The sequence below is a fragment of the Caretta caretta genome, chromosome 4, assembly GCF_965140235.1.
Source record: "Caretta caretta isolate rCarCar2 chromosome 4, rCarCar1.hap1, whole genome shotgun sequence".
Lineage (NCBI taxonomy): Eukaryota > Metazoa > Chordata > Testudines > Cheloniidae > Caretta > Caretta caretta.
Window position 1 is genome coordinate 125,347,352 of NC_134209.1, and position 23,488 is coordinate 125,370,839.

Here is a 23,488-nt window from a genome sequence, read left to right on the forward strand (position 1 = left end):
GAAGGTTTTTCCTAAAAGATCTGTGTAACACCGACAAACTCTGGTTGTTGACAGGCGGAATCGAACCTGGGGTCTTGGAAGCTTAGTGCATGATCCTCTACTGCATGCATAGGTGCTGACTTCCTCTCTTTCCTGTGGGTGCTTGGCACCTCTCTGCCCCTGGTTCTGCCCCTGCCCTGCCTATTCCCACCCCTGCCCTGCCCCCATTCCAACCCCCATCCCAATTCCACCCTCTCCCTGCCCCTATTCCAAATCCTTCCCCAAAACCCTGCCCCAGCCCTGGCCCAACCCCCGTGTCTTCCCCTTCCCCTGAGCTCACCACGTTCGCACTCTTTCCCTCCCTCTTCCTTTCCCTCCCCCTCCACCTCCCCCTCCCAGAGCATACTAACACTGCCATACAGCTCTTTGGTGGCAGCCGGGCGGGATGCTCTGGGAGGCAGGCAGAAGAGCTGGGATACGGTGCCCTCGGGGAGGAAGAAGTAGGGCGGGGGGGGTGAGCTTGGCTGCCAGTGGGTGCAGAGCACCCACTAATTTATTCCCATGGGTGCGCCAGCTCCGGAGCACCCACGGAGTCGGCGTCTATGACTGCATGAGCTAAAAATCAACTGGCTGTTAGCTAAGGCTGTAGAGCAGACTCATAATCTCTCTCTCTCTCTCTCTCTCTCTCAGTGGTCTCGGTGCCACTAGATGGGAGAGAGCAGCACACCCAGGTGGTGTGTGGGTTACATCTGCTCTGGGAATTATTTTGGAGAAGGTCTATGGCCTGTGTTATAGAGGAGGTCAGTTTAGGTGATCAAAGTGGTCCTTCTGGCCTTGGAATCTATGAATACAGTAGGATAAAAACAAACCAACCCAGCTGATAAGAGGTATCAAAGGTGTCTGACAGCTAAAAGAATTAATATGGACAACTGAACTTTGCCCAACCCAAGGAGATCATTAACTACAAGGCCACCGTAGACTTCATACCACACCCAATCCTGAAACCCAACTGACAGGGATGCAGGAAATCCAAGGAGTTTAGAAAATACTATATCTGCCTTGCTTCTGCCATGCCAGCCAATTTCTGTGCCATCTAATGACAGTTTAGGGAGGGATCACAGCAATGTCAAAAGTTGGTATGTTGATCAGGGTCTTCCGGGTCACTTATTTAAATTCTAAGGTTGCCCAAACATTCTGAGTCATCATAATGGCAGAGGCCCTGGAGGGTTCCAAATTCTAAAGACAGACGCAAAGCCAGTATGCACATTGACTATGGCTGGGGTAGTGGTGAAAAGCCTCCAAACATTTCTTTTACTGTGGGAATTAAGGACATGAAGCCTTCGTCAAAGGTACTATGAAGGTACAGTAGTGAGGAGAGCTGATAAGTGTATTCAGTAGAATGTCTTGGCTAGTGCAAGAGCATTTCCACAACACAGAGAGGGGTAACATGGTCGAGTGGCCTGAGCACAGGACTAAGACCCAGGAACTTCTTACCTCTCCTGGCTTCCAAAAAGGGTGGTGTAGAAGAGAGAGGGTCATGGCAAGATGTCTCTGGCGGTGCATGAAGCAAACCCTGAAGGTTTTTAGCAGTTGGCAAGGCATCCTCCCCTTGTGCATCTGGGAGCTATGAGAGGCGTTCCTCTCTGAGGTTAATGTCTGTCAGTGTGCCACCTAGGGACAATATGACTCCCCACCATATTTATTGTGGAGCTGTGTCTGAATGGCACAATCTGGAGCTCTGTTTGTGTAATTTTACTATATACTCTTTGAGGCGGGCAAACTGAGTCAGATGATTTATATTCTTTTTCAAAATGCTTTCATTCAGGTTAAATGTTTTATGTAGATGAAGAAATAACATTAATATATAATGATATTGTCTATTTTGTTTATTTTCAGTGGTAATTTATACGAGAGTTTGGTTTTATAAAATAAAATGGAGATTAATCTTGAAACCCTTCAAGTGTCTCTTAAAGGATTGGAATAGTCAGGGTCATGTCTTCACTTTCACTTTTACTGTTTATCTTCTTAGATTGTTACAAAGTCAACAACCTTGTCAGTTTGTGTTAAATGTAATGCTGTGCTAAACGCTATCCTTTCACTGGAGGCAGATGGTTTGATGCATCTCTCAATGTTGTCTGTGTGACAAAGGGCATAGAGGACTTTAACAATGCTTTGATGCTGTTTCTTGACAGATACGTTTATTAAAATGACTTTGTCTTCCTTTCAAACATATAATCATAAATACAATTTGTCATCCCCAGAGTTTTAAGCTCCAGCAGTAGTGGTTCTATTTTCTTTCAAAAGCCACATTTGCAATTATTTCAGTATTGAGGTTTGTACTACAGTAAGCTGTGATAAGATAATGGCAGTACAATCAGATCTGGTTAGTCTGAATCAGTTTGAAAACCATTTTTTGGTAAATATTAAAAAGAAAACCCTCTAGATTAACAAAGCAGTAACACACAGTGCTTGTTATTGGACTAACTGCCAGTGAACTGTTTTGGGCATTCGGACATAAGCAAACACAGATTAATCTGGTCTGACTGAACTTTATTCTTGTTAAGTCCTTATGTTCTGCAACATTAATTTCAAAGTCTAGTTTAGTTATTTCACATATCTAAAATCTGCATAATTTTGGGCCTTTTGAGTTCTATAAATCCTTAAAATAATAGTTTATGTCTCTTTTAAGGCAAAACTTGTACCAGGTGTGTGAGCATGAACTGCAAGGGAAACTTTTGCTAATTTTGTTTTGCTCACATGTGTGTTGATCTGATACTTACAGCTATCTGTAGGTAAGTAACTGACCATTGTTTTCATTCAAGTATATTCTCAGGATATATCCTCATTCTTGCACATATGGTCTTGGCACCAAAATTAGGACCCTCTAGAACAGCTATTCCTAAACTGTGGTCCACGGGCTACAACCTTACTTAGTGATTAGCAGATTTCTGAGCTGTTAGCTTTGCCCCCTTAATTCAACTCCATCCAAGACATGTATGGCACAATGGATCACTGCTTATTTATTTTTTTAAAAGGGCCCCTTTCTTCCCCATCCCCACCTCAAATCAAACTGCTACCACCTCTGGTATTAAGGCCAGGAATGACTCACCAAGAATAAACTGCAAGTCATCAATCAGTGACGCTGGTGCCAGACATTATCCCTAGCCCAAGAAATTACTTTGGACAACATAGGGACAAAAGAGATCTAATGGTCTGGGAACAGCAGGATGACTCAAGAAAGTCTGGGATTAGGGGAGACATGAGATGGGAATTTGAGGCGTGTGGGATCAGGCAGGTGGATTAAATGGGCAATGAACTGTGGGTGTGGCAAAAATGAATTGGGAGTGAATTTTTCACAGCGGTGTTTGTTTTGTGGGAGGGTGGAATGGATTGAGGCATAACATGGTTTTGTGTCAGTGATATTTGGGAGGATTGGAACTGATTTAGTGTGTGCGTGGAGAAGAATACTTATAGCACATGCACATGTGCGAATGAGAAAACATTAATACAGGTAAATGGAGCGAGAAAATGGACACATCGCTGAAAGCTCAGGGCCATCAGGACATTACAGTGTTGCCAATTTTGTGATTTTATCTTGACTCTCATTGTATTTGGTCACTTTCTTAAAGCTCCAGTTCCTGGAGTCATGTGAGAACTTTCAGCTTTTTTTTTTTTTTAGACTTCATGGTTGTGGAAAAAACCTTGAACCCTAAAGACTCAAAAATAAGAAGGCAAATAAAATGAACCCAACATTTATTTATTTTAAACTTTTTTTTAATAAAACTTCTACTTTTGGAGGCCAGAATAATGATTTTTGAATGACATTTGGAGGGTTTTTTTGCTTAGTATTCTCTCTCCCCTTGTCAAGTTGTCTGAATCTCATTCTTTCTTTCATTTCATTTCACAATTATAAATCTTTCCAATTTGTTCTTCAAACCTTTCCCTGGATCTTGTTTCTCATTTGACCTCTTTTTGACTTTTTCACCCTTCTTTATCTATTGCTCCCGGTTGGTCCCCCAGTCAGCCAAGCTCCCCAGCCATTTCTTGCAAAAGAAAAACAATATGCTCCATAAAATGGCAAAGAAAAAAATCTAAAAAATAGTATTCTTTACTCATCTTGGGCTCATTTTCAGTTGTATTTTCTTATAATTTCCCTCCCTCACCAGCTGCTCTGGTGCCAGCATAAGCATTGCTGTTCATGCACCTAATATTTAGATTGAGATCAAATGATGCAGCACACAAGATTTACTTACATTTTAAAATGTTAAGTGAATTTATTGCTCATGAAAAGTGCCAGACTGATAGCCTGGAGATTAAAGTCTATTTACCCAGAACAGAACAGGCTGTGACAGTGCAATCTTCCTCAGGATAGGAGTGTTGCCATTTATTTCAGTGGGAACAGGCATGGGCCCCAAGAGAAGAATTTAGCATTTTCAACCTTGAGAATCCTAAAGGCAAAAACAAAGGAACACAGAGTTCCATGCCGTTGTTTGCTAAGTGCTCAGGATCAGAAGCATTTGACCTTCCCTAGGGAACACAGATAAAGATGAAAATGTATAATGAAAATTATCCTAAATCGACTGGATTTTGTTTCAAGCCCCCATATTTATTGATTATTTGAAGAAGGAATCAGTTCACTAGCAAGTTCATACCGTTGTGTCAGGATATTAGTGTTCACAAAGAGAAGAAAGGCATATGATCACATTCAATATGAAGAAATAACGAATAGGTATAAAAAAACTACTGTACGTATTTCAAAGGCTGAAACGTGAAGCCCTTACATAAGCAAATTTCTACTGATGTCAGTTGGAGTTTTGCCTGTGAGAAGACTGTGGGATCCAACCCTTAGTTGAACTCATCACAGAACTCCTTGGTATCTTTTGACCGCCTACCATCTGGACATTATTGGCAAGATTGATTTTTTTCCCTATAAGGAGTATGTAGGAATAAGGCATCACATTCCATAATACAATGAAGGGGAGAATAGCCTCTGCACACTGGTACTCAATTCCTGTTAGAAGGGTGAGGATGATTGGAGAGTGGATGGAGTCCGAGCTCTGCCCCCGAACACACCAGCAAGCAGAGCTGAGCTGGTGTGAAAGATGAAGTAATCTGCTACTGGGATTGGCTAGTAGCAAATTACCCTTGGAACAAGTGGGGAAACAGGGCGATTATGACTCTCAAGGTCACAATTCCCTCCCTGGTCTGCTTTTGGGGAAACACAGCTGTGCACTGCCCCTTATCGTAAACTGACAATCTAATCATATCAACAGAGGCATTAGGTTGGTTGATGAAGGTTCAGACGCTGTGGCTATTGAGTATATGCATACAGGTCAGAACTCATTGTCCACCCTTTGAAAAATCTTTTATACTCATCTAGGCAGGGAGAATAACAAGATGTTTTTCTGACCAGTTTTTAAAAATTCTAAAATATTAAAAATGCAGTGAAAAAAGTCAGAGGTTTAAAATATTAATTGCTCAATTTTCATAGATCAGAACTATGTTTCTGAGGAAACAGGAGCAGAAAAGCAGCAGATAGCTAGCAGATGAGAGTCAGAACTCTCACTTGTCTCTGTTAGCTGCCTGCTGAAAATGCAGGATCAAAAAAAAAAAAAAAAAAGACCCAAACCACCACACAAAAACCAGTAAAAGCATCAAGCAGGCAAATTATTCCTAAATGCAATGAAACTTTAGAACCAACCAGAAAAATGAAAAGGATGAAAAATGCATTGGTTTGTTTGTGCACCCAAAAGGGCTTTTCCTAAAAAATCTGTTGATCTTGAATTTAAAAAGAATTTGAAAAGCATTTTAAAAAAGCAAGTACTCTTCACATAGTGAAGCTGATACCTGTATTTCTCTTGTCGTTACTAACCAGGGCAAGGACAGACATACAGAATAGGGAGGGTCATAGGGCAGCAAATGTTCAAAAAAGCCAGATCCAACTCCCATTGAAGTCAGTGATCAAAACCTGGATCCATTGAAGTCAACGGAAGCTCTGACATTGACTTCAATAGTATCAGGTTTTAGCCAAGTGTATGGCTGCTTTATGTCAGTAAAGTGGTGTAATGCAGGTGTAGTGTTCCAGTGAATCTAATGAGGGGCAAACCTCAAAAGGTTTGGAGTTTGTGCTCAATTCAAACAAGTATGTGGACATTATTGTTTTAGACTCCAGTCCAATATCTTGTCTCTGACTGTGGCCAGCACCAGATGCTTCAGAGAAGGTGCAAGAACCCTACAGTAGTCAGATGTGGGTTAATTTGTCCTCCAGATAGGTCTCATCCTGATCTCTAATAGTTAGAAATTGGCCTAAACCAATGCAAATTATCAGAACACATTCAGTCTTTCCCCTACGCCTCAGTCAGTCATCACTGAAAAGATTGGGCTTCCAGTGCAGTTCAACAGGTTTCAGAGTAGCAGCCGTGTTAGTCTATATCCACAAAAAGAAAAGGAGTACTTGTGGCACCTTAGAGACTAACCAATTTATTTGAGCATAAGCTTTCGGGAGCTACAGCTCACTTCATGAAGTGAGCTGTAGCTCACGAAAGCTGAAGTGAGCTGTAGCTCACGAAAGCTTATGCTCAAATAAATTGGTTAGTCTCTAAGGTGCCACAAGTACTCCTTTTCTCTTAGTGCAGTTCAAATAAACCTCCAAACAATATCTCCCATTCAGAGGTCCCCACACTGTGCTCCATGGTGCATTAGTCTATACAGAGCACTTGTGGATGGTGCTGCTCTCCCCCTTGTTTTAGCTGCTAAATTGTATTAGAAGAGGATAAAGATACATTAAAGGGTAGAATTTTCAAAAGTGCCCAGCATTGGCCCAGCTCTGCACACTTCTAAAAATGTCATCCTAAATACTGTCCTATTGTACTTTTCCAAGTAAGCAATCATAGTTGCCACAGGGATGTCATATGATTAAAAATTACAGGGGAGGTAATGGGTAAAATAATCTCTCTGTTAAACTGCAGCCCATCTTATGAAAAAGTTTGGAAACCCTTGGCTTGATCAAGTTATTTGAGCCTTCAGTTGTTCCCTCATTCCCACAACTGTATGAATTACCTTCATAGATTCGTAGACTCCAAAGCCAGAAGGGGCCATTTTGGTCATCTAGTCTGACCTCCTGTAGGCCACAGAACTTCTATTCCTAGAGGCTATCTTTTAGAAAAACATCCAATCTTGATTTAAAAATTATTAGTGATGGAGAATCTTTTCTCAATTTCCACACAATCTGGGACTTCCCTTTTCAAACCCCACATTACCACTGTCTCTCCATACCCAGTGGCGGGTTTTCCTGGGGGGCTGTCCTCTCTAATGGGGGAAGCACTGCACCTTCTAGCAGGAATCAGTAAATAGGCTTGCTTCTCCTAATTCACCGTCTCAGGGCTCATTACTTGGCCTTCTCCCCTTCAGGGTCTTCTGGGATGGATGGGTGGTATACGCTCCAGGGTTTCACTGAACTTTCTTGGGTGGAATCAGAATTGCTCACCTTTCTCAAACTCGTGGTCCCTATGCATGCCAATACCCAGCAAAGATTTTTCTTCAGCACTGGTGGTAATCTCCTGTCCTCTGCAAGAAGGAAAACTGGAAGTCTCTCCCCACTGTCAATGTGAAATTCCAAGAAGCCATGTTGTGCAGCATAATGCCAACTGGGAAGTTCCTAGGAGGCTGCAGATTTGATACAGCATTCATAGTGTTGCCTGATTTCTGTTTAATAATCCTGCTTGAAGTGGCTAATAATGTCACTGATAAATATTTAGATAGATTGATACAGCTCAACAGGACAGTTCAAACGAGCCACAGTGTATATTGTAACAGTCAGGTATCGAATACAAAATATAATTCCTTATTTGTAAGGCAACATCATAACTTGTATCCTCCTCAAAACTTTCTTAAGGCTATTTCACACAGGTGTGTCAGGCAACTGTCACTTTAAGAAACAGCTTAGCCTACCACAGATAACACTTCCAACATGAAGCATTGTATTGTGCCAGTGACTGGATGCAGAGATTCCCTTTGATAAAGCTCACTGTATTATTTAGACTTTTCTATACCTGAAGAACACTCACAAAGTTGTGACATTTTAATCAGGCAGATGTAATCTTCAGATTTCTAAAAAGGTTTGTGAATGAATGTCAATATGAATTTAAATATAAAGTTACTATATTGTGCAAGGATTGTACCGTGGTTAGCTGACCTCTTCTTGGTAAGGATTGATTACACACTTTCTTGCAAGCTTGTGAATGATCACATTATTATGAAATCAGATGTGACAGTAAACAATTCATTTTGACTAAACGGCCAGGAATAACATTCTGATGTATCGTTTTCATTCACTGAAAGAATGGTAAAGGTATATGAATGCAGGGGTAACTGAAATTTCCATATGCTAAATTACAGCATTTGGGATCCTCAAATTAGAGATTAAGGGTGAAATTTTTAAAAAACACTGAAGTGATTTAGGAGCCTAAATTCCATTATCAAAAGTGATATAAGCATTTAGGAACCTAAATCTCATTGATTTTCAGTGAGAATTCAGCTTCTAAGTGGCTAAATAACTTTTGAAAATGGGACGTAGGCACCTAAGTCATTTAGGTACTTCTGAAAATTTACCCAAGAACAAGAATGGGCAAAAATCATAATAAAAAGTAAATGGATACAATTTGTTCACATTGCCTCATTTTTATTGCTACTATAGCAGAAATTTCAAGTCTATATATTCTATAAATAATGCAATGCATCTAATATAATCTTTACATGATGCAAATTAATGAATTATTATTTTGACCTCTTCAGCAATCTTTAGCTTGATTTATTGAGAGTTCATTTCCTATCTTGATTGCATAATGAAGGAGAGGGGAAAATAACCATACCATTAAACTACTGAAAGTTTCATAACAAGGAAGATGGGGTTCGATGTTGGAAACATCTATTTCCTGTGGTTGGTGAGCACTTTTCTGGATCAATAAGAACTGTAGAACTGGTCAAGATGTGACTTTTTTCCCTAGGAAAAAAATCAAGAAAAACTATGTTTCTCTTTGAAATTTCTCAGGTTTTCCTCAATAAATGCAAAATGCACAAATGTTTAGAATCCAAGAATTTTTTTTGTGAAAACAGAAAATAAATGTGTTGACAAAAATTGTTCACCAACTCTAGCTACAAGCACTGACCAATAATTGACCCATGGCTGATAACTAATTTTAATGAGAAACTGTAATGGAATCAAGCTTCACCCACCCTTTTTGTTGTATAATCACTGGATTGCAATGATATCCCCCTCTTCTGATGCTCTGCTTTCTGAACATGCTGAAGTTTTGGCTAGGGTCCAAATAACAGGGGAATCTGCAGAAAACATTTGGTTTATGACACTAATAGCTAGGAAACAAGTTTTCAAAGAAAGTAACAGATGCTAATGTTAACAGAAAACAGACAAATGTGGAGAACATATTAGCAACACATGATCAGCTCACGAGTGTGAAAAAAGCCATCAACCAAAAAATAATTTAAATACCCTTTATTTAAACTCTAAGTCAAATTCCACCTTGATGTCTACTCATGCAGACATTGAATGAAAGGTGTGCAAGTTATTGGAAAAGGAGTGCTTGGATATGTGCTCTAGGTTTTATTTGTGGAGAAAGCAATGGCTGCCCTTATCACTTGATCCCCTCCAGTGGAGGTGTAACGGGGGAAGAAAAAAAGAGTACGGGTTCAGAGGTAGTAAGCATGTTATATCCACAAGTCACCTCTTCAAGTTCTGATTTTGTCTTTCTAGCAATCGTTTTCCAGCCCATCATTCATTTTATTACACCTCGAGTCTCTTGGGAACACTGTCTATGTATTTATTGAAAATACAAGACAGCTCCTTTGAAGTGTGCATAGTATGCTGATTCATTTTAGTTTGTTGCTGTAGGACCTCTTAACTTACCTACTTCTGTGCTCAATTAATTTAAAATTCCTTTAAATGGATTCAGATTATATGTCTGATAGTCATGATGCCAAACACTTTGGGCCATATTCCGACTTCAGTTATACTCATGTGGACATAGCCTTTGTTACTACATTACCTTCATTATACTTCACTTGGTTTTTACCATTTTCTTCTGTATAAACATTCCCATCAGAGTGGAACATCACCATTCGTAGTTCATCAGACCTTAAAACTTTGTTCTAGAATTTTTCACTCTTTTGTAATGGACTTGAATCCATTGCTTGTGCTTCAGTATCAGATGTGGTTTCTTAAAAACTACTCTCTTATTAAGTCTTCATTCCTTACTGTTCATTCTTATAAAGAAGAAGACTTTATTTTTGAAGATGATTTACATTTTTTCTCATTGTTTCTGCAGTGACATCAGCAATGTTGGGTCCATTTAACATGTTCTAAATATTCCAGGACCTGCACTTGCTCTTTTCATATGTTTGATTAGCTTGGTAACACATGGCATGTGGTTTTCATGGTCTACTTCGGAACTCAAAACTGTTGGCTTATTTTTCTTAGACATGCGGTATTGAAAAAAATGTATTACTCTGTTTCTTAGGTCAGAACTCAGTTTTTCTTGCCCATGGGGATATGCACTCTACACTTGTTTTTCTCAGTCTTCTATTTCAATACAGAATATGCCCCACAGTACATGTTAATTAATACATCTGTTTCCCTTGCTGAACAGCTGATGCTTAAACTGTGCTTCACTTCTTTTCTTTTAACTTTTCAGCATAGTCACAGCAATTAGAAAGCAAATAGAAGTTTTCATTTTCAACCCACTATCTGAAAACTTTTGTGGGCAACAGTGTTTGCTCTATGAAGGAACATAAATTTTGCGGCCAAAATTTCAAAGTCTGTGGCTATTCAGTACATAGCACAAGTAATTTAATTTCTCATATGCAGAGGTGAAAATAACTGTTTTATAAGGTGGAAAAATTCATTGCACTACTTCACCTCAAATAATTGTTTCACATCAAAGATGACACCACCCACAACTGCCATGTCCCTACCAACAGTCATAAGAAAAAAGAAACATCTGACTGGATACCCCAGCACAGACAAGATCACGCACTTATTAATTACACTGATTGCTTCAGGAAAAAGATTGACTGTGAAATTCTTAACAAACATCACATCCACTACAATCTCTTAGTCATCAAGAGGACAGCAATACAGTCCCTGAAATCCAGCCACCAGATAGTGATCAAACCAGCAGACAAAGGGAGCACCATAGTAGTCCTCAACGGTGAAGACTACGTCCGTCAATGAGGCCAACCGACAACTCTCCAGTATAATCTACTATAAAGAACTCAAAGAAGACAACCCACCCAGAAATTTAAGGATATCATAAAATCCTCCCCTAAACACTCCAAGGCAAACTGTACAATCTCATCCCCCGGTGATCCACTACGTTTCCCAAGTTACACAAACAAGGGAATCCAGGCCTATGCATCCTATCTGGCCATGGCATGCTTACTGAAGGAATATTCAGACTCATAGAAACCATCCTCAAACAACTCACCACATAAATGGCCAGTTTCCTCCAGGACACAAACAGCTTCCTCCAGAAACTCCTTGACATTAACAACCTCTCTCGGAACACCATCCTTGCCACCATGGGTGCCTCCTCCTTGTACACCTACATCCCTCACAATTGGAATTGCTGCCTGCCTCAAATAGCTACGAGGCAATGAACAACACTCTGATATTCACCCCAGACACATTGCCAAATTCATCCATTTCATCTTCACCCATAATAACTTTACATTCAACAACAAACACTTTGTCCAAACCATGGGAACAGCCATGGGTACTAGGATGGCTCCCCAGTATGCCAACCTCCTCATGGGCTTCTTTGAAGAGGAATTTCTGGATAAATGCACCACAAAACCAGTGATATATGTGAGATTCATGAATGATATTTTCATTCTGTGGACAGACAACCTAAACTCCCTCTCAGATTACAACCACAACTTCTACAACTTAGCCCATCCATCAAACTCTCTCTAGAACACTTCCACACCAGCACCAACTTCCTGTACATTATGATCAGATCCAACAATGGAACCCTACAGACAACTGTATAAAAGAAACCACAGATCACCACACTTACCTCCACAGATCAACTAACCGCCCCAAACACACCAAGAAATCTGTTATCTCCAGCCAGGCACTCAGCTATCACAGAATGTGCTCTGAGGAGAAAGTCCAGGGTACACATTTTAACATACTTCAAACTGCCTTCACCAAACAAGGACACTCTGCCAGAGAAGTAGATTGCATCATGGAGTGGACCATCCAAATACCCTGAGAGAACCTGCTGCAATACAGGACAAAAAACCTCTCTGACTGCAAATCCTACCACCACATGCTGGAACCCTTACAGGATATCATTTAACAATTACAACCACACTCGATGGGGACCATATCCTGAAATAAATCTTTCTTGAACCCTTTCTTCTGATCTTCAAACAACCTCCTGAACCTCACCAAGCTCCTCATCAAATACAAGTTTCCCACAGACCAAGACACAACAACTCAAAGTGGCACCAGCTCCTGCCATAACAACAGATGCAAAACCTGCAGACATATCTCCACTGCTATCATGATCAATACCCCACACAACACACCTCTCGAGATCCATGGGTTCTACACAGCAACATTAGGTGTACTTCATCCAGTGCACTAAATGTCCCAATAACAACTATGTCGGTGAAAGAAGACAATCACTACACTCGCAGATGAGCTCACACAGAAAAATGATAAAAGATTAAAACACCGTATCACCCGTGGGTGAACACTTTTAAGAAAACAATCACTCCCTATCTGACTGCTCAGTCCTCATTCTCAAAGGAAATCAGCACATCACCTTCAAAATATGAGACTGGGAACTTAAATTCATAACTGTGCTAAACACCTAAAACATAGTCTTAATAAAGACACTAGATTTATGTCTCATTACAACAATCTGTAACTCACTAACCCGCACCTGCCCTGTGACTGCCCACTTCATCTTGAATAGTCTCTTGCAACATGTGTTAACTCTTTATCTGTTCCACCTTGTATTTAACTGTGACACTCCAAGTATTCTACCCAGACCTGAAGAACTCTGTGTAAGTTTGAAAGCTTGTCTCTGTGACCAACAGAAGTTGATCTAATAAAATGGGGGGAGGGATAGCTCAGTGGTTTGAGCTTTGGCCTACTAAACCCAGGGTTGTGAGTTCAATCCTTGAGGGGGCCATTTAGGGATCTGGGGCAAAAATTGGGGATTGGTCCTGCTTTAAGCAGGGGGTTGGACTAGATGACCTCTTGAGGTCCCTTCCAACCCTGATATTTTATGAAAAGATATTGCCTCACTCACCTTTGTCTCTCCAAAGTATTGAAAATCAACTCTAAAGGTAAGGAATGAATAAAAGAGAGGAAGTACACTGCATGTGTATGTACAGAAAGTGTGCAGATATTGCACAGATAAACTAATAAAGGGCCTGAGGCTTTGAGTTGTTGAGTATCTCCCACCTCTCATTAAAGTCCATTGCTGATGAGAATATTTACCCACCTTGAAATATTGGACCCATACCCTCCTACAGCTGCAGGCATTCAGATCAGATACTTTAGAAGACACACTTATGTACATAGATCATTATTGCCTTTGCTTATTTGCAAGCCTTTGCCTACTTTCTTCAGAAGCTTCTTTTCTGAGGATTTTTTGTGTAGACGTGTTTATGTTCAATACTGAAACTGTTTTTAACAACTGTAACATATTTGTCACACTTCTAAATCATGTCATTGCTGTGTCTGTGAGGTTTGGCACTGATATAGTGATTGAATTTCAAAATAATTCTGGATCTCAAACGTCTGGGCTCTGATTCGCTACATTAGCAAGAGTGTGAGACTTGGGACTTCAGCCCGTTTCGGCAGTGAAGCACAGTCTGATATGTAGGGCATGAAATAAATCCATTTATGGATCAAAAATTCTTCATTGCTTTCAGGAATCTGGATCCAGATTGCTAGAAGTTAATGATATCCCTCAGTGTAGCTCTTGGATGAGAGTTTTATTGATTTTCATATTGCATAATGTCAACAATAAACATTATTTACGTGCTGTGTTATATTGTGAAACTGTAAACCAAGAAGTGTTACACCGTATAACACTTATAATGTAAAGCCAGGAACTCTGGCTGCAGTTATATTATTCTTTGCAATGTTCTTATGCTTCACAGTTCCAGTGAAATAACAACAATGAAACAGAAGCTCCATCTTGTCGGAAGAAGATCTGTTGACTGAAACTGTTTGTTGGGCACATTTTCCCACATATAAAAGGTGGATATATCATTCATAGATTCCAAGGCCAGAAGGGTCCATTGAGATCATCTGATCCGATCTTAACTTCCCCGTAAGAATTCCTTTTTGAACTAGAGCATTTCTTTTTAGAAAAACATCATGGAGTGTCAGAGGAAACATGCCTCTCAAAAACCCTACTAAAGTTGAACTTTATGCCAAGACTGAATCGCACACACTTTGAAAGACGGGAATGCAAAACGTCTAAGTGAGTGAAACTGCTAGTCCAGTGTCTGCAATGTAAACCCAGCTGTACTGCTAGCGCTCTCTGAATTCAAAAACATAGGCTGCTACGACTTGTCCACAGTACTCTCCGCAGCACTTTCTTTCTGGTCCTTGCTAATGCACATCACAGGGGAGGCCATGGCTCTGCATAGACATCCCTCAATCTGGGTACTTCGGGCAGTGTTGGTAGGTCCCAACTTGGATTCCAAGTGCAATCATCCAGGTATTGAGTAGCTTGCTCAATCCTGCATCGGTGCGTCAGAGCATGGTTGGTTTCAGAGTAACAGCTGTGTTAGTCTGTATCCGCAAAAAGAACAGGAGGACTTGTGGCACTTTAGAGACTAACACGTTTATTTGAGCATAAGCTTTCGTGAGCTACAGCCCACTTCATTGGATGCCTTCAGATGTAGCTCACAAAAGCTTATGCTCAAATAAATTTGTTAGTCTCTAAGATGCCACAAGTCCTCCTTTTCTTTTTAGGGTATGGTTGGCACTTTCAATACCAACTCCTCTGCTGTATCGAGCCACAGTCAGGTTTTTTGGGGGGTCTAGGTGTGATAAAACCATTTTAGATGCAGTGTGCCTTTGATTAAAGGAAATGTTATGCACATCACAGCTGTCAATATATTTGCCTCAATCATTGGTGTAAGAGGCTTTATGTGCTGTTGGGTGTCCTTATGTGGCACCCAGATGGCGGACTGTTTGGGCACAGTCCTGATGCAGTGTGTCTTGCATCCATACATTTACTCTGAGAGCTGGGTGAAAAATTTCAAGTGAAACATTTTCCCACTGGAAAATGGGGTTTTGTCAAAACTGAAATTTTCAGTGTGATTGGGGTCACATGAATATCTATCAAGCATCAGAGGGGTAGCCATGTTAGTCTGGATCTGTAAAAGTGGCAAAGAGTCCTGTGGCACCTTATAGACCAACAGACGTATTGAATACCCACTTCGTCAGATGCATGTAGTGGAAATTTACAGAGGCAGGTATAAATATGTAAGCAAGAACCAGGCTAGGGATAATGAGGTTAGTTCAATCAAGGAGGATGAGCCCTCTTCTAGCAGTTGAGGTGTGAACACCAAGGGAGGAGAAACTGCTTTTGTAGTTGGCTAGCCATTCACAGTCTTTATGTAATCCTGAGCTGATGGTGTCAAATTTGCAAATGAACTGAAGCTCAGCAGTTTCTCTTTGAAGTCTGGTCCTGAAGTTTTTTTGCTGCAGGATGGCTACTTTTAAATCTGCTATTGTGTGTTCAGGAAGATTGAAGTTTTCTCCTACAGGTTTTTGTATATTGCCATTCCTAATATCTGATTTGTGTCCATTTTTCCTTTTACGTAGGGACTGTCTAGTCTGGCTGATGTACATAGCAGAGGGACATTGCTGGCACATGATGGCATATATTACATTGTTGGACATGCAGGTGAATGAACCAGTGATGGTGTGGCTGATCTGGTTAGGTCCTGTGATGGTGTCGCTGGTGTAGATATGTGGGCAGAGTTGGCATCAAGGTTTGTTGCATGGATTGGTTCCTGAGTTAGAGTTACTATGGTGTGGTGTGTTGTTGCTGGTGAGAATATGCTTAAGGTTGGTGAGTTGTCTGTGGGCGTGGCCTGGCCTGCCTCCCAAGGCCTGTGAAAGTGAGGGATCATTGTCCAGGATGGGTTCTAGATCACTGATGATGCGTTGGAGATGTTTTAGCTGAAGACTGTATGTGATGGTCAGTGGAGTTCTTTTGGTTTCTTTCTTGGGCTTGTCTCAAAGCAGGTGGCTTCTGGGTACACGTCTGGCTCCGTTAATCTGTTTCCTTATTTCCTCATGCAGGTATCATAGTTTTTGAGAATGCTTGGTGAAGCTCTTGTAGGTGTTGGTCTCTGTCTGAGGAGTTGGAGCAAATGTGGTTGTACCTAAGCGCTTGGCTGTCGACAATGGATCGTGTGGTGTGTCAGGAATGGAAGCTGGAGGCATCAAGATAGTCATAGTGGTCAGTGGGTTTTCAGTATAAGGTGGTGTTAATGTGACCATCACTTATTTGCACCGTGGTGTCTAGGAAGTGGACCGCCCATGTAGATTGGTCCAGGCTGAGGTTGATGGTGGGGTGGAAGCTGTTGAAATCGTGGTGGGATTCTTCCAGGGTTTCCTTCCCATGGGTCCAGATGATGAAGATGTCATCAATGTAGTGTAGGTAGAGAAGGGGAGTGAGTGGACTGGAGCTGAGGAAACGTTGTTCCAGGTCAGCCATAAAAAGGTTGACATATTGTGGGGCCTTGCGGGTGCCATAGCGGTGCCACTGGTCTGGAGGTATATATTGTCACCAAATTTGAAATAATTGTGCATGACGATAAAGTCACAGAGCTCAGCAACCAGTTGTGCTGTGGCATCATTAGGGATACTGTTCCTGACAGATTGTATTCCATCTTGTCTGCATGAAATGCCATCTGATAGAGCTGATGGAGGAAAAGATCCGAGGTTTGGAGATGCAGGTGGAAAGTCTGGTTGAGTTTAGGAAGGGGTTTGAGCAGATTATGGAGCAAAGACATGAGGTATCTGAAGGGAAAAGCTCAGACTTGCAGATGGAAGCAGGACTGAGGAATTCTGAGGGGAGACTGGGTGAGGAAAGTGGTCAGTGGAAGCATGTGACTAAAAGAACCAGGCAGAGGAAAAGATGGGCTAGTGAAGGAGAAATAGAGCTCAAGAACAGGTTTGCAGAGTTGGAAAATGAAGAAGGGGCTCAGCACGTCATTTCGACCCTCAGGAGGGGTCCATGTGGAGTTCTTCTTGTGCTTTTGGTGGGAGGGTATCTGTGTATCAGTATGTTGTTCAGTGTTATCTTGAAAGTATTCTTTGAGATGGAGACAGCGAAAGTAGGCTTCTAGATCACTGCAGAACTGTATCATGTTTGTGGGGGTGGCGGGGCAAAAAGAGAGTCCCCGAGATAGGACAAACTCTTCTGCCGGGCTGAATGTGTAGCTGGATAGATTGACAATATTGCTGGGTGAGTTAGGGGTACCAGTATTGTGGCCCCATGTGGCAGGTAGGATTTTAGACAGCGTACCGTTCTTTTTCCTTTGTAAAGAGGTGAAGTGTGTAATGCAGATCTCCTGTCTTTTTTTAGAAAAGTCCGTTTGTATGGAAGGTTGGTTATTTATGAGAGTCTCCAGGTTTTTGATGTTTTCCTGTTTGCTGTATAGGATGCTGATCAGGTGGTTCCTCAGTTTCTTTGATAGCGTATGGCATAATCTCTCACTGTTATCTGTGCAATATGTAGATAGCAATGGATTTTTCACCTTCAGTACACTGAATATCTGTGTTGGCCTGAGACGCCGTAGTGCCTCATTGACATTTATCTTAGCTTTTGCCTTCTGCAATTTAAAAAAAACATGTCTACATTTTTCAGAAGTGTTCACCATTTTTGTGTGCCTCAGATTTTGGGAGAACTTTAGAACCTTGGGCCAAAGGAATTCAGTGGTGTTCCTCTGATTTACACTTTTGTAGTGTCTGGCCCCTAATGACTGATTTTAGAGGTTTGGGGACCCCCAGCTACCAAGGTCCAAATTGGAGCTCTTTAAAATCATAATTAGTATTTTAAATTTGAGAAATGAGTTTAAAGTGAGAGGTCAAAGGGCTGGTGAGGGGCAGGCAGGCTGGTGCAAATGAGAGGTGGGGATTTTAATATTGAACTTTTTCCCTCTAGGTCATTCCCTTGTGCTCCTCTTACCCTGGAGGCTCCTTTGCACTTGCTGTGGTAGGGTAAGTAAGCTACCGGCGCAGTTCTCTACAGATAAAACTCAGTTTAAAGTGGCTCAGCAACTTCTTTAGTTCTTCTTTAGAGCTGCACATCTGGGCCAAGAGGGGAAACAGCAGTGTTCCTTCAAAGCGCTGCCATGAGTGCTCCTGCTGCAGTGAGGCTTTTAAGGTGAGCTTGTTTAAGGCTCCCAACTCAGTATTTAAACCACCATGGCAAAAGGATCACTGACGGTAAGATGATGAATGTGATGGTAAGGGAAAGACTTGAGGATAAGCCAGGAGGAGAAGGAAGCACTAAGTTAGGGTCTGGCCTAATTTAAAATTAGGAAAAGATAATTACTCTCTTTGAGTCCTTTTAATTTCCCCCTTCCTCATCCCACATGAGCTGCTGGGGTTTTCCTTTTGGGGCTGAGGTCTCAACCATGCATGATGGGGAGGCAGTGTGGTATGAGCATCACTCCAAAAGCCCAACTGACCAGTCAGAACATATTTCTGGTCATTCACTGTCCCCCTAACTGGACACCGATATTTTTTCTTAACAAGATACCAACTCTGAAAAACAAATGCATCATCATCATTATTTACTTTATTAATTTTGACATTTGTTATAATATACAGCATGGTTTTCTTGAAATGGGTCATCTATAATTCTTATGGAAATCGCAAAAGTCCCCTATTGTTACTGTATTTTTAGCAAAGAATAATGAATAACTGAGAAGATGAAATATAGTGCTACATAATTGGCAAATGGAGAACGTTTTGAAGAAATCACTCAAACTATTTTGAATTTCATTTTTAGTCATGGTTTATTTAACACCGGCAGAGTGCTCAAAGAGTTTCACAAAAGATTGATGATCCCCTATTGCAATTCCTAAGTGTAATATTATGTCTTAAAGAATTATGTCACTTTCTTTAAGGGTGCCCAGAAAGATATTGCTATGCATCAATAAAAATTCAAGTTTTACCAACCATCTGTATTGTGTAAATCAAATCAAGAGTAAGGGTTTCTCCAGAAAACAATTATGGAATGGAGTGATGTGGCCCAAAAGGTACATACTGCACTAAAGTGTGTCTGTAAATATATTATACAGTAGCTACAATGAACTTCAGAATACATTTTGAGGGGCACATTTCCAAGCATTGGTGCCTAAGGCCCTGTCTATATGTGGGAAAAGGATTTTTTTTCCAGTTGAGTCAGGGCTTAATCTACAAAAGACAAGTTAACTTTAGGTGTGATTTTAAGTTGATTTACTTAAACCTGGGGAAAAAGCTACATGGATATTCATTATTAGGGTTAAACCAGGCTTATTTCAGTTTAGCTTGCATTGATTAGAAATTTGTTTCAGCTAAATTGAAGAAAACCACTCAAACCAAAATGGAAGAGTCTACCCAAAGGTTTTGTGCCAGTTTAACTACATGAGTTTAAAAACCAGTTTAAATAAAACCCATTCAACTTTCTTATGTAGACAAGGCCTTAGCTCAGTCACATTAGCATAGCACAATTGGCGGCCCTCCAAATGCCAAGTTGACACAGTTTATCGTCTTTTCAGTCATGTTGGCTGGTCGTGTTGTAATGGAGGGGGGAGCTTAGGCTACCACACAACCAGTTCACATGACTTTGAAGATGTTCAATGATATTAAGCTGTATTTACATCAGTGGTGCAAGTAGAATTCATTTCTTACTGGTACCTGAACCAGCTAATGGGGGTGGAGGGAGGGGCAAGTGACCTTCTACGTGACCTCCCATGTGACTCCTCCCCACCCCACCCCCAGCCCAGGGCCCATGCTCTCCCTTACTCCTCCCCATGATCCATCTCATGTTACCTGGGGGAGAGATTCTGTCCTCCTCCTGCTGCGCTGAACCGCAGGGCTCTCAGCAACCGCAGCAGTGAAAGGAATAGAACATGAGGCCGCTGGGCAGCCCCATGCCGGCAACTCCTTTGGCATGGCTATACCACCCCCAGGCCCGCCCCCAAGCCCTGTCCTACTGCGGGGTTGCTGTACAGACCCCAGACAGGACTCAGGAGACGTAGCTGCGTGGACGGGCTGGGGGTAGGGCTGGGGGTGGTACAGCTGCGCTGGAGGAGCTTCTGGTGTGGGTTCGCCCAGCAGCCCCATGTTCTGCTCCTCCTGTGTCTTTCTGGTACGGCGCACCATCTATAAATATCTCACTGATATGGCAGACCAGACCATACCGCCCTACTTGCACCACTGGTTTACATAGATATTAAAAAGGCTTTCCAGTCGTAGTAAGCTAACAATTGAAAAATGGGCCTCATTCCACCCCCCTGTAGACAGGGCCTAATTTTCATCAGCAAAATACGCCCATGCACCCATTTTGCAAGCAACATCATCTCTGCCTGCACAAAATGGGTAACTGTACACAGAAGTACCCATTTGTATTATTATTGATATTACAGTACCACCGAGAAGGTCAGAGCCCCGTTGTGCTGGGTGTTGTGTAGTCAGAAAGACAGTATCTGTCCAGAAGCTTATAATCTTGTTATGTACAATATATCCAATGTTATGCATCTCAATGTGAGTGTATGTGTATGTTGCAGTGTCTGAAAATGTACTCATAAATGTTTGCAGAACGAAAACCGATAGGGCTATAGCCAATATTGCTTTATGTCCACTTTGCTCCTGCTAGGTTGCCACAAAAGGGCCTTAGGTCAGTCTATCTCCCAGGGATTCTCCCAGTGCTGGCTCTGCACTGTCTCCACAGACTATTAAGGCACCCTGGGACAGAGGTGGGACTGAGGGAAAGGCAAGTGGATTGGGCTAAGGAGACAATGTGGTCATGGCATTTTTATGCACCAGCTATTCTGCACCCTACACTATCCCACTGGCTCACTGAAGCAAGGGCAACATTTGGACTGCGAGTTGCTTCCCCCTCAGTCCTATCACTGGATGACTCTGGCTCTGAATTTAAATTAAAAACGTCGAAAGTAAAATCACTCGATCACTGTACTTAAACAGAGGCCTTGGAAGTTAAAAACAATTTAGATATTAGAATGTACACAGCACCATTTGCTGGCATCATAGCCTTGTAACTTAATTAATTTTGGCCCTCGGAGATCCTAAGGGATCCTAAGGCAAAAAAGCATTAGGCTCACTGGGGCTTTCTGTCATCAGCTTCCTTCCTGAGTCACTAGTCTTGTGCCCTATCACACTGCTGCATCTTTGTGACCATACACTCAAGTCAAAGCCACGCAGTGAGCAAGGGAGGCACGCAGGCAGCACAGGTGGATAACTGTAATGGTGTCAAATCCTGAGGAAAGACTCTGCAGGATTTACCCCAGATAAGATTCCACCTTATCTTCCCATCTCAGAGAACTTTCACCACCGCAACTACAGTCCATAAAGCTCCCCCCCCAAATCACTAATTTCATCTGTGAGGGTTACAACAATTACTGGAACAATGCACCTACATCTCTGGCTCCATGCAGTTTTAGACTACAGGAATTTTGTTTCTACATTGAAATTAAAAAATATCTCCGGCTGAGAACACACGTGACAAATTTCAGCTCTCCTCAACAATGTTTATTATGAAACTAAAACCCTTTGGGGTTTATAATTGCAATAGTGACTGAATCTTGTACAGTAGAAAAAGAGGCAATTTGGCATTGTTATCTAAATTCTGCAGCACTATTTTCTGACTCAGACACTTGTAAAAGCTGGTCAATAGTGTATATGTTGGCGGTGCACAAAATGAAAATATATATTTAGGAATGACAGGAATCACTCAGAGAGAACATGGTTTGGTTTTATAGATATTATTGATCTGGTATCTCCCAAGGGCTTTACAAAGTATGGAGTCAATTTAAAGAAGCGCAGTGACTATGTAGGCCAGCAGAACTGCCTCTATCCACTCAATAGCAGGTCACAATCATCAATGGCCATTAGAGTCCGTTATACTTTAACAGGCTTTTTAGTGCATATGATAGGTACCTCACTGACAACCCTGCAGAGAGAAGTCTGCTGTTCAGCCACAGAACTGACTGTGGAAGCGTCTCCCCACTAGGAATTTCGCTAAGACCACAAAGTCATTTCACAGTCATCAGACAGTAACTGCTTTCAGTCACTACTGACAGGGACTGAAATTAAGCCAGCATCTAAGTGACAAAGAGTTCACATTGCATTATCAATACCCTGAGCCGTCCAGCCCTCTCTTAGAATACATTATATCAACAGCTGTTTCTCAGGTTCTTGTGGCTACATCCCACTCTTACTGAAAGTGTCATAGGATGCTAAACTTTCTCAGAGGCACCCACAGACAGCTTATCAATCACATTTAATTTCCAGCGAAATTTCAAGCCCACTCTAAGTGCCTACTGAAGCATTCAGTTATTTTAAGCAGTATTTATTCAGAAAAGATTACTCCACAATGCTGATGGCCCTGAATGGCCTTTTTTAAAAATTCAGAATGTCGTTCTTGCTAATAAAACTTATTCTTAAAGGCAGTGATTTTAATATTAACCATTATCAATACTGTGCCTCTTGACATCCATGTATTGCGCACATGGATGCTTCACTACTCATGATAAGTGGTCTTGATTTCAATTATGCAGCCTCATCTTCAGCCCAATTGTCAAAGTCAGATGATAGATCAGACAATTGGAAATTTGGTTACATTGTTTCAAGGTCATTTTTCTCTTCAAAGAGTGTCAAAGTCAAAGAGTGTCAAATGTCAAAGAGTGACATTTTAATAAGTTTATCCTATTTCTCACTCTTGTTAGCTCTGCAGAGCTAATATGGCTAAGAGGAAATGAACATGGTCCTTGTCTATATCATTAACAGAAGTGTTAATTAAGTTCCAGCTGTTGGCCAAAATTGGCCCTCATTTACATCTGAACAGTGCCATACAGGGGTTGCAGAGGTGAAGCTTACTGAGGATAGAATTTGGCTAGCAGAATCCTTACTACTGTTAAAAATGCATGACCCAGTAAAACAATGAAGCTTGACTTTCAGATTCCAGGTTGAGTTTTCAAGGCGGGGAGTTAGAAAAACATGTTCCCATTTGTAAACTGAGCAAATCTGGTCCAGAGGTCACTGTGACATGATAAACATGAACCCCACTGTTCCATTTATTCACTCACATTTCAGAGCAGAGATGAACTTTAAGATTTATGCCAATAGAAAGCTATCTGTGATTCCCATTTAATGGTCTATTTGAACAGAGCTATTAAGAAGCAGTGACAACCAAAATCCAGTTTGCTTTTTTCT